The sequence below is a fragment of the Taudactylus pleione genome, unplaced genomic scaffold (assembly GCF_031769625.1).
Source record: "Taudactylus pleione unplaced genomic scaffold, aTauple2 ptg000256l, whole genome shotgun sequence".
Classification (NCBI taxonomy): Eukaryota; Metazoa; Chordata; class Amphibia; order Anura; family Myobatrachidae; genus Taudactylus; species Taudactylus pleione.
In genome coordinates this window covers 19,186,345-19,204,875 of record NW_028284658.1, presented here as the reverse complement: position 1 = coordinate 19,204,875, position 18,531 = coordinate 19,186,345, and the positions used below count along the sequence as shown (strand labels likewise).

The following is an 18,531-nucleotide window of genomic DNA, read 5'->3' as shown; positions in this document are numbered from 1 at the left end:
AGCAATAAAGGAAAAAACAGACGCTTGTTGCTTGTGCAGGCTCCTCAAGTCAAAAATTAATATATTTATATAAATATAATTTATTAAGACAAATATACTTTTAGGGACTGTTTATGAACTACAGAGGCAAACAAAATGTTAGCAGGATTTGCACAGGCTCCTCAAATCCAAAATGACTACTTATACATATATTGTACAGCCCTGAACGCAATATGTATATAGAAATCAATAGATATATGTATGCAGTATACATGTCAATCCAGTAGATGGCGCACCAAGACAAATACTACATATCATAGAGTCCCTGCTCATGTTACTTGCAACCTTTAAGTGCTACTGTAGGTTAAGTAGCAACAGATTTGGGATCTTCAAGCTAGTCCAACTCGACTTCCAGCGCACAGCATTGCACTGAAAGTTGGTGTTCCGATCATGATTCTGTGGAAATTGACTCTGCGCAAGTTATGCAACGGAACCCAACTTGAAGTCACTGCTCTACAGAAGAACCTAATTGAGGCACAGATTCTAACGGGATCTGCCACAGGTGAGACTGTGTTTATACTAGAGATGAACGAGTACTAGAGATGCCTTGTCCAGGGGTGCTCTTCCCCAGTGTAAAAAAAATAAAAGTAAAAATAAATTAGCATTCCACAAAAAATATATATTTTTTCAGGTTTTTTTGTGTGTGCTAGCTATGCTGTTATTGTTCGGTGACACTGCTGGTCAGACCGCAGTTTATCATCCACATAAAGTGACACTATAAGTCGTAGCACAGTGTGTTATTCTTATTCATAAAAAATATTGTGACACTGTAAGTGGTAGCGCAGTGTGTTATTCTTTTCTTATTCATAAAAAATCTTGTGACACTGTAAGTGGTAGCGCAGTGTGTTATTCTTTTCTTATTCATAAAAAATCTTGTGACACTGTAAGTGGTAGCACAGTGTCTTATTCTTACTCATAAAAAATAATGTGACACTATAGGTCATTGATACCGCAGTGTAATTTTTAAAATGGTACAAATTGATGTGTGTGCTCTACCCCACTTCATTTGTTGATATGGAGAATGATCAGTTGAGAGGAGAGCAGGAGCCACATACTAGTGCTGGAGCTGCTGCCAGTGCCATCAGTCAAGATGATACTAGTCCATTTACAAAATTTACTAAAGCTGATACCCAAGGGCATACAGGGCTTAAGTCAGGGCATCTAAAATCAAAGAACCAATCTTTTACAGTGGTAAAGAAAAAACATCAAAGGGAAAATTAGCTGCAGAAAGACATAAAATTGGCAATATGCCTTTCACCACATGAAGTGGCAAGGAGAGGCTAAGGCCTTGGCCTTTATTTATGACTGGTGGTTCTGCCTCTTATGATGATGTAAGCCCTTCTCCCTGTACATTTTTAAAAAAGGAAAATCATTATGGCACAGGAACCAACTGTGCACTCAGAAATGTCACAAATCCCTGAGGAGATTCTAAGTGTGTCAGCGGGTGCCATGTGTGAGCCAATGATTGTACTCAAAGAGGAGCCTACTTCCACCACTTGTGCATCCTCTGCAAATGTGGGGATGAGCTGCAAAAGTCAACATTCTGACATAGAAATTGAGGATGCTTCTGTTGAAGTGCACCAGGATGATGAGGATATATGTGTAGCTGACGCTAATAAGGATATTGATGTGAGGATGTTGTTGATAAGGATGTTGTTTGTGTAAATCAGACCCCAGTGGAAACAGTTGTTGCCTATAATAACGAAAAGTCCATTGTCTGCCTGGGCATAAAACAAAAAATCCACTTCTTACGTGTGGAATCATTTCTACCCAAATCCAGACAACAATTGTCAAGCCATCTATACCCGTTGTCATGCCAGAGTAAGTAAAGGTAGGGACTCTAACCATCTAGGAACCTCCTCCCTGTTATGTCATCTACAGCGTATCAATCAAAACTGTTTGCAAAATTTAGAAACTTTGGTGAAAAAAGTAACAAGCAGTCCAACGTCAGCTAGCTCCCTTCTCTCTGCTAGATCCAAGCACCTGGCATCTCCACCACCAACACCTTCATCAACAATATCCTCAATCATGATCGGAAGTAGTCCTGCATCCAATTTGATAAGGCTAAATCAGTCCTCCCTTATCCTTGATTCCTGAGAAGAATCCTTAAACACTATGCCTGCTTCTGCTGCTGGGAGTGGATCTTTATCCCAGAAGGGGACCAGGAAGACTATTAGTAGTAGTTCTATAAAACAAATGACTGTTAAACAATCTTTTGCAAGGGCAGCAAAGTCACCCAGTTGCACAGTGGATGACTGACGCCATAACATCTATGCTGGTATTAGATGTGTTTCTGATATCCGCCATTAGTGCAGTGGGTTTTAGACAGTTAATTGAGGTCCTCTGTCCCCACTACCAAATCCCATCTAGGTTCCACTTCACTAGAAAAGCAATTACCAGCCTGTACAGGGACATTAAAAAACTTAGGGCCTGATTCAGAGCCGCTCGCTACTGGCGAGCGCTCGCTCTGAATCAGGGCAGGGAATTTCTTTTTTTTTTTTAAACCAGGCCACTCGGTAAGCTGTGGGTGACCACCCACAGCCTTTGCGAGTGGCCTGGAGCCCGTAAGAAATGGTAAATTTTCCCTGGCACCAGCTGAAGCAAGAGGTAGTTACGAGGTGGAACTCCACCCTTTATATGCTTGAGCGGTTGGAGGAACAGCATAAAGCCAACCAAAGCTACACAACGAATTATGACATCGGAAGAGAAGGAGGACTGTATCTTACTCAAGCTTAGTGGAAAATATTTTACATGTTGTGCAGAGTGCTGAAACCCTTCGAAGTAGTCACCTGTGAAGTGAGTTCAGACACTTCCAGCTTCAGTCAGATAATTCCCCTCATTAGACTGTTGGAAAAGAAGCTTGAGAAACTGAAGGAGAAGCTGAAATGAAGCGATTTTGTTAAGTATGTCGGACTTGTAGATCATGTCCTTTATTTGCTAGGATCCAAGGGTTGTCAGGATCTACCAATTGGAGCAATACATTTTGGAGACCGGCTCATACATTGTGTCTTTCTTCCCAATGGACACTGGCCCTGATTCAGAGCTGCTCGCTAGTTGCGAGCGCTCGCTCTGAATCAGGGCGGGCCAGTTTTTTTTAAATTCCAGCCTCCAGTGATTTCTCGCTCTCTCCGGGGCTCGCGCACACGCAGTATACACACTATGCATGTGCACTGCCCAGCCATCGACCCGCTTGCTTGCGCTATGCGCTCCCGAGCGGGTCTGAATCAGGCCTACAGATCTGAAGAGATGCAAAGAGCTGTTGGTAAGCAAATTGTCAGCTCAAGTGGCACATGATGCAGCAATGGTTCCTCCTTCAGCAAGTGCGGCTGCCAGGAAAAAAACTACACTTTCCCCAAAAAGAGAACCATTGGTGATGCAGATGAGTCAACACAACCAAGTCTTGACATCTGGTCGGGTCTAAAAGAATTGCCTACAATTAATGAGACCTCTACCATAACTCCATCTGATACGGTCACCATTCAAAGAATGATTGAGGACTATTTTAATGATAGCGCCCAAATAGGCATGTCAGACAGTCCGTTTCACTACTGGCAGAAAAAAAAGGCAATTTGGAGGCCCTTGCACAAACTGGCTTTGCTTTACTTGAGATGCCCACCCTCCAGTGTGTACTCAGAAAGAGCTTTCAGCACAGCCAGAAACCTTTTCAGCGATCAGCGTAGGAGGCTTCATCAAAATTACATCCACAAACTACAGAGGCACCTGAGCCTGTAATGGTGGATTCCAGCGGGGATGAGTTAATATTGTGTGAAGATGATGTACACACTGATGAGGGTGAGAAATCAGATGATGATGGCGACAACATCTTGCTTCTGTAAAGTCAGTTTGTGCATGGAGAGATCATTGCCAGCAATGTCAGTTGCCTGTTGGTAGCTTGTTTTGTGGGGGCCCAAACAGACCAATCGCTTCAGCCACAATTGGCAGTCCATGTCGCTGAAGTAATTGGTTTGTTAAACTGTGCCCAAGAACAAATCCATCTTGCAGCTCTTTTCTTTGCATTATGTGCTGTTTGGAGAATTGCTGCCTGACATTTTTGATTTTATAGTTTATGAAACTGCCATCCTGTCTGCCACTGCTGTGTTGCAAAAGTTTAATAGGGAATGGTATTGATATACCGACGGCTCTTTAGTCGCCAGTTCAAATATCACTTCCGGAAGCCCGACAGCAGGAGATCCCGATGCGACTAGGTAACTAATCTAACCCTACCCTGCCCCCCATTAACCCTAACCCACCCTTAGTGGTGCCTAAACCTAACCTTCCCGGGGGTTGCCTAACCCTAAGTCCCCTTCAGTGGTGCCTAACCCTAACCCCCCCTTCCGGCACCCTAAACTTAAATCTCCTGGGGCGGTGCCTAACCCTAAACCCCCCCCGCACACACTAACACTCTCAGGGGGTGCCTAACCCTAAGTCCACCTGGGGGTGCCTAATCCTAACCACCCCCATCCCCGGCTTACCTTCATACTTACCCACTGTCTAGATGTTCGGGATTCCGGCGGTCGGGATGCCGACATCAGTATCCTGATGTCCATCGCGATATCGGCATTATGCCCATGCGGCGGGATTGCGGCGAGGTATATTGACTGCCGGCAACCCATCCTCTGGCATAATATCTGCATCCTGTTAAATAGATGTCCTATATTTTTCTAAACTGTCGTGCTTTTGTGCCGCTGCTCTGATGCTTACTTTTTTTTATAGTGTCATACTGTATTTATTTCAACTAAAATCACAAATAGGTCTACTTGCAAAATACACTTACGCCAATTTTCAAAACTTGATTTGTAGATACCAACCTAGGCATGGTTTTCCTTGACCATAACAGCCATGTTTGGTAAGATGCAACTCAAACACCAAATGGAAAGGCTATTTTGTGATGGTATTTGGAGATGTTCTTTCTCCTCCCCTCCCAGCCTTCCCATTCATAATACCAGAAGCACAATGATAACAGATGTTTAGTACCAGACTTTAAAAATTCCTCTGCCCCCTTCTTGTTCAGAGCTTCCATTTTGTGTGCTGCCACAGACAGCATCTCCTGCACGCCCCTTTAATTTAAAAAAAAAATACTGGACCACCACAAGAGCTCAACTGGGCTAAGGACTGATGTGAATGAATCAAATGTTCTTTGAAAAGGACTCCCCACCTCTCTCCCTCATAAATTTGTTTGGAATCCAAAACTTAAATTAAATTTATTATGAATCAACCCTTCCTTTCCCTGCCTTCAACTACATGCATACTCCATCTCCCTTAGGCCTCTTGATTAATAAAAAAAAACATATTTCCTTATGTGCCATGTTTGAAGTTTAACTGCCATCCACTGCTGCCATTTAGCTTAGTCAGCCATCTAGCTTGGTGCAAATTATGAGCCTAAACTGGATGAAAACAATATTGTGAGCTGTGAGGTGGTCAAAATTGACTGGAAACGAGTGTCAATTAATGTTATTGAGGTTAATAATACTGTAGGAACAAAAACAGGCCCAAATTATGTGATTTTTAGCTGTTTTTATGATTTTTTTTAGATAAAATACAGATCCAAAACCAAAACTAAAACACGCAAGGGCAGTTTTGCAAAAACCAAATTCAGATCCAAAATACGAAGGAGATACAGATCTAAAACCAAAACACGAGAGTCGGTGCACATCCCTAGTTTATACCACGTATACCCCTTATCCCCAACAATTTTTCTTTTCAATTCAAGCACCTACAGTTTCCTGTAAGCGTCTGCTTCGCTGTGACGATCAACAAGTCGCAGGACTGCAGGCGTAGATCTCAGGACCAGCTTTACGTGGGCAGCTTTACGTGGCTTGCTCACAAGTTAGTAGCCCCAAGCATCTTTTTGTGCTATTCCCTGAAGGAAAAACTGCAAATATTGTTTACAAAGACATTTTGTGATCAATATGTACAGTATAAAATATACATCACAATAGTAGATGCCGCTACTGTCTTTGCAAAATTAGTTCCACTGAGCAATAACAGAAATCAACGCGGAGTGAAGCTGCTGGCAAACGCTAGTTATTGAAATATTTTTAAACAAACATTCGACTGAATTTGAATGAAATACAAGTTGGAATTAATTTAGTGGGAGCATTTATCAAAGCCACACCACTATACTGTATATACACATTTATCTTTCCTTCAGCTGGTAGAAAATACAATTTAACTGGAAAATATAATAAAAAGTGAGGTTTGACTTCTACTGCATCTGTACAACTTTCAGTGATTCAATTAAGTGTGTTCATTTCAGAAAAAATACCCATGACAGCCTTTCCTGTTATCTGTAATGACAATCCAGAGCTTTTAGCAGCTACAGAGGTTTATTGTGTATCTGTGCTGGTCAGGCTATGCAGGAGTGTATTCTCCATTTGTTAAATCAGTCCATTAGTGTATGCCTGGCTCCTAATGTTCTAGTCTAGAAAGTTATAAAAACAGCGACACAGAGGGTAGTGTTGGTAATGTAAAGGTAATAGGGAATGACAGCTGTGGATAAAACATGAGCATTCCAAAGCACAATGGCCTAAATATGACATGCAGAATATGGTGGGAGAAATAGGGTAAGTAAATTGCACTAAGTATTGATGTTCTGTAGCTCTATCTATGTTGATTGTTTCACCAGTACTATAAGCTGTTTGCTATTCATCATATAATATATAACTATTGATGATGAAAAATGTTATAAAGTTGTGAAATATTAGTTTCCTGACCAGAATATTTCCCATTATCTAGGCATCTGTTGCTCTTGAAACACAAAGCTGTGATCCATATGACTTAAAACACATAAGCACACAAAATGTATAGAAGATTTGTATATATTCTTTTTAGATTCTACCGCATTCAACGTCGTAAATGCCTGTTGAAAGCACATTGTTAAGTATATGAAAGCTATGCAAGTTGCATTCACAGAAAAGCAAGTTAACAAACATGTACATAACTTCTACCTGACGTGCATCTTCCTGTAGGGATCATGCACAGGGACATAACTAGAACTTTGTGTGCTCCATGCAACATTTGGAAAGGGCCTCGTGCACGAATGCTTCTGTAGAGACATCTCTCTCTGCAGTGGTTTTATACCCCATATAAGTGACCTAGTGGATTTTATGCATAACAGTAATGCCCTAGTTCACATTATGCCACACAGTGCCCCTGTTCACATTATGACACAGTGGCCTCCATTCAAATTATTCCACACAGTACCCCAAGTTCATATTTTGCCACACAGTGCACAGTTCACATTATGCCATACAGTGCCTCTAGTTTACATTATACCACCTTGTAGTGCCTCACGACTCAGCTCACTGTGAGCAGTATAGAGGGAAAGTCTTAGGGCAGAAGCTGCTGTGGATCAATCCAGTGATCAAATTGGTTGCAGGGCCACACCTTAATCTGGCTGTAGGTGTGAACTGGGTACAGGGGAAGTAGGCTCCTTAGCAATGGCCAGAGCCATAGAGAGTGGTGCCAGGCAAGGGTACTTAGGGGGTGTGGCCTATTCATGCAGGCGTGGCCACATCCCCTACAAAATATTTAATATTATAATCTGCGCTTTGCGCCTCTCAGCCAGGGGAAGATCCGGGGGGAGTGTGATCGTACCCCCCCCCACACATGAACTGAACTGAGCAGCAGCCTGGCTGGACCCACCACATCTCAGCATACAGCAGCATGTGCTGGGGAGAGAGGCTTCTGATGCTGACAGGTAAGAAGGGAGGGGAGGCGGACCGGGGCTCCCACCAATCTCCTCCAATAAATCCAGGCCCGGGTAATTAGTACTCACCACTTCTGGCAATGGCACCTCCACGCTATCACATCGAATGCTACTATTTTTGTATTAAATTATTATCAGTACTAAGTTATTTGAGTAAGCATCACTCTAATTACAGACAAGTGTTAGGTAAATCAATGTAACCCATAGAGGGGGAAAATCCCCAATAAAGTATATAATTCATTAAAAATACAAAAAATAAATATAGAAATATAGAGATATCATATATTGTAAGTATTCGTTCTTTGAATTGACTGGATCATACACTACCGTTCAAAAGTTTGGGGTCACCCAGACAATTTTATGTTTTACATGAAAACTGACTTTTATTTATTAAATGAGTTGCAAAATGAACAGAACATATAGTCAAGACATTGGCAAGGTTAGAAATAATGATTTTTATTTGAAATAATAATTTTGTCCTTCAAACTTTGCTTTTGTCAAAGAATGCTCCTTTTGCAGCAATTACAGCATTGCAGACCTTTGGCATTATAGCTGTTAATTTGTTGAGGTAATCTGAAGAAATTTCACCCCACACTTCCTGAAGCACCTCCCACAAGTTGGATTGGCTTGATGGGCACTTCTTGCGTACCATACGGTCAAGCTGCTCCCACAACAGCTCAATGGGGTTGAGATCTGGTGACTGCGCTGGCCACTCCATTACAGACAGAATACCAGCTGCCTGCTTCTTCCCTAAATAGTTCTCACATAATTTGGAGGTGTGCTTTGGATCATTGTCCTGTTGGAGGAGGAAATTGTGATAGCCTTCCTTGTTCAAAATCTCTTTTACGTTGTACAAATCTCCCACTTTACCAGCACCAAAGCAGCCCCAGACCATCACATTACCTCCACCATGCTTGACAGATGGCATCAGGCACTCTTCCAGCATCTTTTCACTTGTTCTGCATCTCACAAATGTTCTATGTGATCCAAACACCTCAAACTTCGATTCGTCTGTCCATAACCCTTTTTTCCAATCTTTCTCTGTCCAATGTCTGTGTTCTTTTGCCCATATTAATCTTTTCCTTTTATTGGCCAGTCTCAGATATGGCTTTTTCTTTGCCACTCTGCCTAGAAGGCCAGCATCCCGGAGTCACCTCTTCACTATAGACGTTGACACTGGCGTTTTGCGAGTACCATTTAATGAAGCTGCCAGTTGAGGACTTGTGAGGCGTCTATTACTCAAACTAGAGACTCTAATGTACTTGTCTTCTTGCACAGTTGTGCACCGGGGCCTCCCACTTCTCTTTCTACTCCAGTTAGAACCTGTTTGTAATCTTCTCTGCTGAAGGGAGTAGTACACACCGTTGTAGGAAATGTTCAGTTTCTTGGCAACTTCTCGCATGGAATAGCCTTCATTTCTAAGAACAGACTGTCGAGTTTCACATGAAAGTTCTCTTTTTTTGGCCATTCGGAGAGTATAATTGAACCCACAAATGTGATGTTCCAGATACTCAACTAGCTCAACAGAAGGCCAGTTTTATAGCTTCTCTAATGAGCAAACCCATTTTCAGCTGTGCTAACACAATTGCACAAGGGTTTTTTCAAGGGTTTTCTAATCATCCAATAGTCTTTTAATGCACTTAGCAAACACAATGTACCATTGGAACACTGGAGTGATGTTTGCTGGAAATGGGCCTCTATACACCGATGTAGATAATCCTTTAAAAGCCAGACATTTGCAGCTAGTATACTCATTTACCACATTAACAATGTATAGAGTGTATTTCTGATTTATTTAATGTTATCTTCATTGAACAAAACAGTGATTTTCTTTCAAAAATAAGGAAATTTCTAAGTGACCCCAAACTTATGAACGGTAGTGTATATATGTGGTCCTAAATAAAGTTCCTGCCTTTACTAGTATAATTCCCATTTGGATTACATAGATGGACCAGTGTAATGAACAACCCAATTTGGCAGCATCAGTGAGACAGTTAAATGCTAGATTAATAGCGGTCCCCAAATATCAGGACTTCTTTTGCTTCCAGCAGAATAAGTTATACTATCAACTAGACAGATGGAATGATAATAATTTAATACAAAAATAGCAGCATTCAATGTAATAGCGTGATTTTATTACCTCACATTTCCAACTTTGTATCACTTTCTTTTTATGTTTTTAATATTTCACTGCATATAATGTTTTATACTGTACCAATAAAGGTTATATTTTAAGAGGAATTTCTCTCCTTATATTTTCAATTTAAGTGTGTGCCAATATTAGACAATTATTTTCTTTTTCTTGTGTGTTATGTTTGGTTAATTTAATTGTCTAGGGCAGCACCCCCAGAACATAACTAAACTATTACTCAAAAAAGGTTATATTTTAATAGAAATTTCTCTCCTTTTTTTGTGCCAACAGTAGACAATTCTATTCTTTTTCTTGTGTATTATGTTTGGTAATGTCATACACTGTCTAAGGATAAATGGCCACTACATTTCTGTTTGGTCAGTACATTACTGGGCAAGTACTGGATTGAACTTGGACAATGGAGAGACCAGGCCATGCGAGAGCCTTAGCAATTTATCGTTATGCTATTTTCTCTCTTTGATTACTACAGAGGAAAAACATATCTACTAAGCTCAAAGCTGCAGAATAACTCAACACAAAACAGGGGGAGACGTGGTTCAACATGACAAAATAACAATAAAAAATTAGAATTGTGTTTTACCCAATAATTAATAATAATTAGTATCGTACCGATCTATGAAATTTGTATAATTGTTTTGATTAGTAATAGGAAAAAGGATAACTCCTGAATCTCCTACTACAGTATTATAATAGATTGTAAGCTTGCAAGCTGGGCCTTCTTACTTCTCTGTCTCTTAAGTATGCATCACATTGTCAACATGGTTAAAATGTTGACATCATTAATGCTGATACATGCAAAATTACGATATTAGAGTTGTTAACATTGTCATAATGTTGACATTCTAGGAAGTTTAGGGCTAGAGTTAGGGTTAGCAATAAGGTCAGGGTTGCCATTAGTGTTAGGGCGGTATCCAATTAACCTTGAACATAGTTCGGGTGCTAATGGACAGCCGCATTTGCCAAAAAACAGGGACTATCCCCGTTTTTCAACAATATTTTTTTCACTCTATCCTATTATTTTGGTCGAAATAATAGGATAATTCTCCCAAAAACACATAGGACATGCGATAAGCTCGTGAACCTATGTAATTTCGCAATTTAAGTGGTGAAAAAACTGCATTTATCGTGGATTATTTTTCGGCACACAACAGGTCCTAAAAAATATCCACGATAAGTTCCGGCGTCGGGCTGCACTTCGGGGCTAATAGGATAGCCCCGCCGCAATCAATTAGCAGTGCTACTTAGCACTACTAATTGGATACCCCCTTAGTGTACCATGAGGGTCATAATTTAAAAAAAAACACTATGTCATCATGATGACAATGTCAACATAACATCCAAGTCGAAGTGCTGTATATCAGCATTGTGAATATGACGACATTTTCATGTTGACATAATGAATGTAAACATCGTGACCGTCGAACACATATACCGAACCCAACTGTTATTACCCAGTCTCATGTTATTACTGTTTTGTTCCCAATTGTAAAGCACAATGTAATATACTAGTGCTATATAAATTAGGGGTGAGCGGGTTCGGATTGCTGAAATCCGAACCCCCCCCGAACCCCCCGATCCGAGGCTGATCCGGGTCAGGCTCGACTTTTCCTGCCTGACTCGGATCTGAAATCGAGGCAAAACGTCATCATCCCGCCTTCCGGGTCTCGCGGGTTTTGGATCCTATATAAGGTACCCGCGTCGGCGCCATTTTCTCACTCGGCTGTGGACAGTGAAGAGGGAGGGTGGGAGTTAGGGCTGGCTGGGCTGTGTAGTGTAGTGTAGTGTAGTGCAGAGTAGTGTTGTGCTGTGCTGTGCAGTGCTGCGCTGTGCTGCTGCTGTCCATAGGGGCTGTGTCCACTACTTCAAAGTCCATAGGGGCTGGCTGTGTTGTGCTGTGCTGCTGTTGTTAATAGGAGCTGTGTCCACTACTTCAAAGTCCATAGGGGCTGGCTGGACTGTGTTGTGCAGTCAGTTGTCCATAGGGGCTGTCTCCACTCCAAAGTCCTGTGCAGTGTCCCAGTCTTAGAGGGGTGCTGTAGTGTTGTCCAGGGGGTGCTCTGTCCATCAGGGGTGCTCCCCCCAAGTGCTAAAAAAAATATATTTTTTCTGTGTTTGTGAATTGTGTGCGCAGTAGCCGCACGTGCATCAACAAAGTAGTGCCAAGCGTGCGCCTGTGTCATAAGTAAAGGGCCGGCTGGCTTGACCGTTAAAGGGTGCTGTAACCCCCAAAGTACACTCCAAACCAAATAAAAAAATATTTTCTGTGTTTGTGAATTGTGTGCGCAGTAGCCGCACGTGCATCAACAAAGTAGTGCCAAGCGTGCGCCTGTGTCATAAGTAAAGGGCCGGCTGGCTTGACCGTTAAAGGGTGCTGTAACCCCCAAAGTACACTCCAAACCAAATAAAAAAATATTTTCTGTGTTTGTGAATTGTGTGCGCAGTAGCCGCACGTGCATCAACAAAGTAGTGCCAAGCGTGCGCCTGTGTCATAAGTAAAGGGCCGGCTGGCTTGACCGTTAAAGGGTGCTGTAACCCCCAAAGTACACTCCAAACCAAATAAAAAAATATTTTCTGTGTTTGTGAATTGTGTGCGCAGTAGCCGCACGTGCATCAACAAAGTAGTGCCAAGCGTGCGCCTGTGTCATAAGTAAAGGGCCGGCTGGCTTGACCGTTAAAGGGTGCTGTAACCCCCAAAGTACACTCCAAACCAAATAAAAAAATATTTTCTGTGTTTGTGAATTGTGTGCACTGTGGCTGCACGTGCATCAACAAAGGAGCAGCGCCAAGCGTGCGCCTGTGTCCCATAAGTAAAGAGCCGGCTGGCTCATTTCTTAAAGGGTGGTGTAACCCACAAAGTGCACTACTCTCCAGCAAAAATAAAAAAATATTTTCTGTGTTTGTGTGCGCCTTAGCCGCACGTATATATCAATATAACATAAATGGAGGACCAAACTTTCTCCGATAAAAATAAAATAGGGAAAGATCAAGAACCACTTCCTCCTAGTGCTGTTGCTGCTGCCACTAGTCATGACATAGACGATAACATGCCATCAACGTCGTCTGCCAAGGCCGATGCCCAATGTCATAGTCGAGGGCACATACAATCCCAAATGACAAAGTTCAGGAAAATGACCTTAAAAAAAACATTTAAATCATCTGAAGAGAAACGTAAACTTGCCAATATGCCATTTATGACACGGAGTGGCAAGGAACGGCTAAGGTCTTTCCCTATGTTCATGACTAGTGGTTCAGCTTCACATGACGATGGAAGCCCTCCTCCCGCTAAAAAAATCAAACGAGTTAAGCTGGCAAAAGCACAGCGAAGAACTGTGCATTCTAAGAAGATATCACAAATCCCCAAGGAGAGTCCAAGTGTGGTGGCGGTTGCGATGCTTGACCTTCCCAGCACTGGACGGGAAGAGGTGGCTCTTTCCACCATTTGCACGCCCCCTGCAAGTGCTGAAAGGAGCACCCACAGTCCACTTTCTGATATGATATGGAAATTGAAGAAGTCACTGTTGAAGTACAACAGGATGAGGATACTGGTGTAGCTGGCGCTGAGGAGGAAGTTGGCGAGGAGGATTCTGATGGTGATGTGGTTTGTTTAAATCAGGCTCCGGGGGAGACAGTTGTTGTCCGTGGGATGAAAAAGCCCATCACGGTCATGCCTGGGCAGAAGACCAAACATTCCACCTCTTTGGTCTGGCAATATTTCTATCCAAATCCGGACAACAACTGTCTTGCCATATGTACCATATGTAAAGGTGAAATAAGTAGGGGTAGGGACGTTAACCACCTAGGAACATCCTCCCTTATACGGCACCTGCAGCGCGTTCATAAAAAGTTACTGTCAAGTTCAGAAACTTTGGCTAAGACTGTAAGCAGTCCAGGGACACCTAAATCCCTTTTTCCTGTTTTATCCAAGGAATCGGTGGATGAGGAGGATGAGGACGACATCTTGCCTCCGTAGAGCCAGTTTGTGCAGGGACACATTAATTGCCAGCTTGTTTTGTGGGGGCCCAAACGAACCAATCATTTCAGCCACAGTCATGTGGCAGACCCTGGTGCTGAAATGATTGGTTTGTTAAAGTGTGCATGTCCTATTTATACAACATAAGGGTGGGTGGGAGGGCCCAAGGACAATTCCATCTTGCACCTCTTTTTTTTCTTTGCAATATGTACTGTTTGGGGCCTAGTTTTCCAAACTGCCATCCTGTCTGCCACTGCAGTGTCACTCCTAGATGGACCACGTGTTTGTGCCGCCCACTCGTGTCGCTTAGCATAGTCATCCAGCTACCTCGGTGCAACCTTTTGGCCATAAAAACAATATTGTGAGGTGTTAGGTGTTCAGAATAGACTGGAAATGAGTGGAAATGAAGGTTATTAAGGTTCATAATTGAATAGGAGCATAAAAACCCACAAATTCTGTCATTTTAGCTGTTTTTATGCTTTTTTTAAAAAAAATACAGATCCAAAACACAAAACCCAGAACCCAAAACACGGAAGGGTGGTTTTGGCAAAACCAATCCAGATCCAAAACACGAAGAAAGATCCAGATCCAAAACCAAAACACAAAACACGAAAAGCGGCCGGTGCACACCCCTAATATAAATAAATATTAATAAATATACATTTGTTTGTGTTCACTGTGCAAGTTAGTGGCCAACATCCGGTATGTCAGAACCACCTATTACTCTATATACTACCATTGAAGTAGTATATCATTAGATCAGTGGATTAAAAATGTAACCCACAGACAGAATAATACCCCTGAATTAGCTAATAATATTTAAAGTGTAGGGCAAATAATTCCCTCTGCCTGTGACATGCGTGACTCCATCACTAGTCAAAATTCCCAAACAAATGTACTCCACAAAATGCAGTCACAAGCTCTGCGATGCTATAGTAAACACATTAGAGGAAAACACTGGCCTCATGAAGGTAAGAACCATAAAAATGAACAATTACTGCAAGTATTCCAGAGAAAATGACTTCATGATTGTCAGGTACAAATTGCTTCAGTCAGTTCTCCAGAGCTCTAGTGAGGCACGGGGCCTGTGGTGACTCATCTTTTCAGAACCCTCAGCAACGTCAAATGGCCTGAGGCATCAATGTGAGATTGCCGTGCAGAGTCAAACATGGCTATGAACTTGACAGCTGTACTGCTTGCTTCAGTTACTCAGTCTGTACTGTGTAATTACTATAAATAAGGTAGAACCCAGGATGAATAGGTTATATTTTGTAAATCCCATACTTTATTATTAATTATTTGTATTAAATGCATGCTAGTTCATCAATGTTTATAGTGTACAGGCTGCAGTGTTATAAATGCATATATTATCGGTTTTTAAAAGGAAAATTTAGAGCAGGCATCACATTACTTGTTTGACATTTTATGTTGTAGCTACAAAGTATATGTACATCTAAGGAGTTCTAGAAATATTCCTTATTAACTCTTATAACATAAGAATAGTGTGTGGAGCTTTCAACTTACTTGCATTTAAATTCAAGAAGTCTCTGCTAAATCCCTCGGTGTAGGATGGCATTTATACTAAGTCTCATACGTAGCTTCAGGTATCCACTAGGCTTGAATTATTTAAGGGTTTGTTTACTGACTGAAAGCTGAACCTTTTTTGAAGGCAAATTGGTTTACCGTTTCATAATTAATAGATTTAGGGGTATATTTACTAAGCAGTGGATTTTCAAAACTTCTGATTTTTCAGATTTTGCCTGCCAGATTTAAAAGGGCAATGATATTTAATGCAAAAAAGCCTGATTTTGCATTTGCTATTATTGCCTTTTTAAAAATGGTAGACAAAACTGATAAAACTTAGAGATGAGTGGTTTGGTTCTACTTGGTTATGTTCAGATCTTGAAAATGGCATCTTATTGGCTCTCTGGCTTTCGCATGTTTTGGATAGCCAATAAGATAAATCAGAACTTGCGCTAATTTAGCGAAAGAACCGAGTAGAGCCAAAGTGTTCATCTGTAAAATTAGCTGAGGGCTGTATAGGCACGAAGCATATAAGTGTCCTAATTTTTTGTAATTAAAATTAAAATTTTGAAGTGTTTACAGTTTAATATTAATTTTACGGCTAAGCATGTCCCCGGGGTTGACAATGGGATAGCGGATGCTTTATCCCGTTTCAACTTCGATAAGTTTAGAAACTTGGTGCCAAGAGCTGAACCCCGTGGATTAACGTGTCCTCCTTATGTCTAGCAGATTATCGATCAGGCATAGCGGAATTGGCACTGAAATCCTTGGCGCCATCTACACTGCGAACTTATTCGTCTGCTTGACACGAATGGGAGGCTTTTTGCGGTAGTCGCCAGCGGGAGGGTAAGTCGGTGGAGGATCGTTTGATGGAGTTTGTTTGGGGACACTATAGTCAAGGGAGGTCAAAATCTTCCATGGCTTCAGCTTTGGCAGGAATTTCCTTTTTTATTAAGCTTAACCAGGTTCCAGATCCCACTAAATCATTTGTTTTGTCAAGGGCCCTTAAAGGGTGGGCTAAAGAGAGGCCATCGCCGGCAGACTCGCGCAGGCCTATTGATTTGAGTTTGTTAACAGATTTGTTAGAAATCCTTGGGTCGGTAGCGGATTCAAGTTTTGAGACGGCTCTGTTTCAAGTGGCTTTTTCTTTTGCTTTCTTTGGGGCCTTTAGAATTAGTGAGCTAGTGGCATCAAGTAAGCGTTCCAGTGATACTGGTTTATTATTTAAAAATGTTGTAGTTAAGGATGAGGCGGTTCTATGTAAGATCCCTCGGTCCAAGACGGATCAAATGGGAAAGGGCCGTTGGTTGTCTATTAAAAGTAATGTAGTAGCCGATATTTGCCCATTGAGATTAGCTGAGAATTACTTGCAGCGGCGGCCGGCAGTAAAGGGACAGTTTTTATTACATGCGGACTCTCTGCCCCTTACTAAATTTCAATTTGCATCAGTTTTTAAGCGTTGTTTGGTTAGCTTGGGATTGAAAAGTGAGGACTACGGCACCCACTCATTTCGCATTGGGACGGCCACTTGCGCAGCAGCCAGCGGTTTGCCAGCATCGGCCATCCAAGAGATGGGCCGATGGAAGTCTGCAGCTTTTAAGTCACATGTTCGTTTGGATAAGGTTTGAAGTTGCGCCGTTTGCGCTAGCCCAAAAGCGTTGCTTACCCGTCAGTTTTTGAATGGCTAGCATTCAAAAAGAGGGGGTGTGAAAGGATTTTTATTTTCCTCCGAGGGGGTCTAATTACAATTGGCTGAACTTCAAGGTCCACGGGAGGTTTTTATTTTTCTCCTTCACTTGGTTTTTTTATCATTTCGTACTAACTCAATTTTCGTATTAATCGTTTCAGTTACTTGGTTTTCTGGGCATGGATACTGACGTTTAGGGATTTTTTCTTTTACAGCGTCCCATACATCAACGGAGCAAGTGTGGATTGTAGGTCGCTCCTACATATTTTGGGCCGAAAGGCATCCATTTGCTAGGAAGGCTTCATTGATGTTGGAAGGGCGTAGGGTTAGATGGTTAGGGGTGCGTGGTTTAAGGTGGGCAGCATTTTTGGATTTAATCTTCAAGAAGGAACGTCTTTGGGGGAGACCACGATGGTTAGTGGTGCACCTTGGAGGTAATGATGTTGGGCAGGTGAAAGGTATTGATTTGATTTTGAAAGTTAAGGCGGATTTGACAGAGGTGGCTGCACGCTGGCCAGAGGCTCATGTGATATGGTCAGAAATGATACCTAGATTTGTTTGGAGAGGTTTCAGGGATCTGGTGGCCATAGACAAATGTAGGAAAAAGGTTAATGCGGCTATTTTTAAGTATGTGTCTGCTTCAGGTGGAGTAATTGTTAGGCATCAGTTGTTGACATTACAGAGTCCACAATACTTCAGGCCAGACTGGGTGCATCTTTCTGACATTGGTGTAAAAGTTTTCCTCAAGGATATTTTTTCATTTCTTCGTGGATAAGGACTAGGGGCGTTTGTAGTCGTAAGGTAGTTGAGGGTGGCGGGGCTGCGTTTTTTTTTAGAACCTAGCCGTGGTGGGAAGGCGCTACTAGCCAGCGGCCACAAGTGGCATAAGTGGTCATTGTGGGGCACTTACCCTTTTGAAAGATGGCGGTTATATCCTACCCCTGCGGGAGGACAGCGGGCGTTTCCTTAGGGAGCGTCCACACTGTGCCAGAGTAAGGGGGGCTGAGTCCTGCACAATGCGCATTATGCCGTTATAGAGGGGGGGCGATTTAGTCGTCCCCCAATTTTTTAAGGTAGTCAATTTGGCTAGAGCTGGTGTGGGGTAGCGTCCTTCTTTGCCACCCTTATTATTTAAATTAAAATTAATTAAATAAATACCGTTTAATTTTAAACCAATTGCAGTGGTGTCTTGTCGTTTTTTATTAGTTGTAAGCTAGCTAAACGGGTTATATTTACAAGTGTTAATTGCAATAATTTAATGGACAGCTTAAATTAGCTGAGGGCTGTATAGGCACGAAGCATATGTGTCCTAATTTTTTGTAATTGGTTATATGGGAACCTGTTGCTATGTAGATTAGTTGATTTGTTTGGTAGTGACGGACATAGGATTTTAGCCTATGAATGGGTTTTAGGGCGTATACCTTTTAATAACTATTTAAGGAAGGTTTTGA

General features: G+C 41.9%; 1 pseudogene; it reads left to right on the top strand.

Moving 5' to 3' along the window:
• Positions 1–429: 429 nt before the first annotated feature.
• On the top strand, positions 430–17,021 carry LOC148515007 (uncharacterized; annotated as a pseudogene).
• The last annotated feature ends 1,510 nt before the right edge of the window (positions 17,022–18,531 follow it).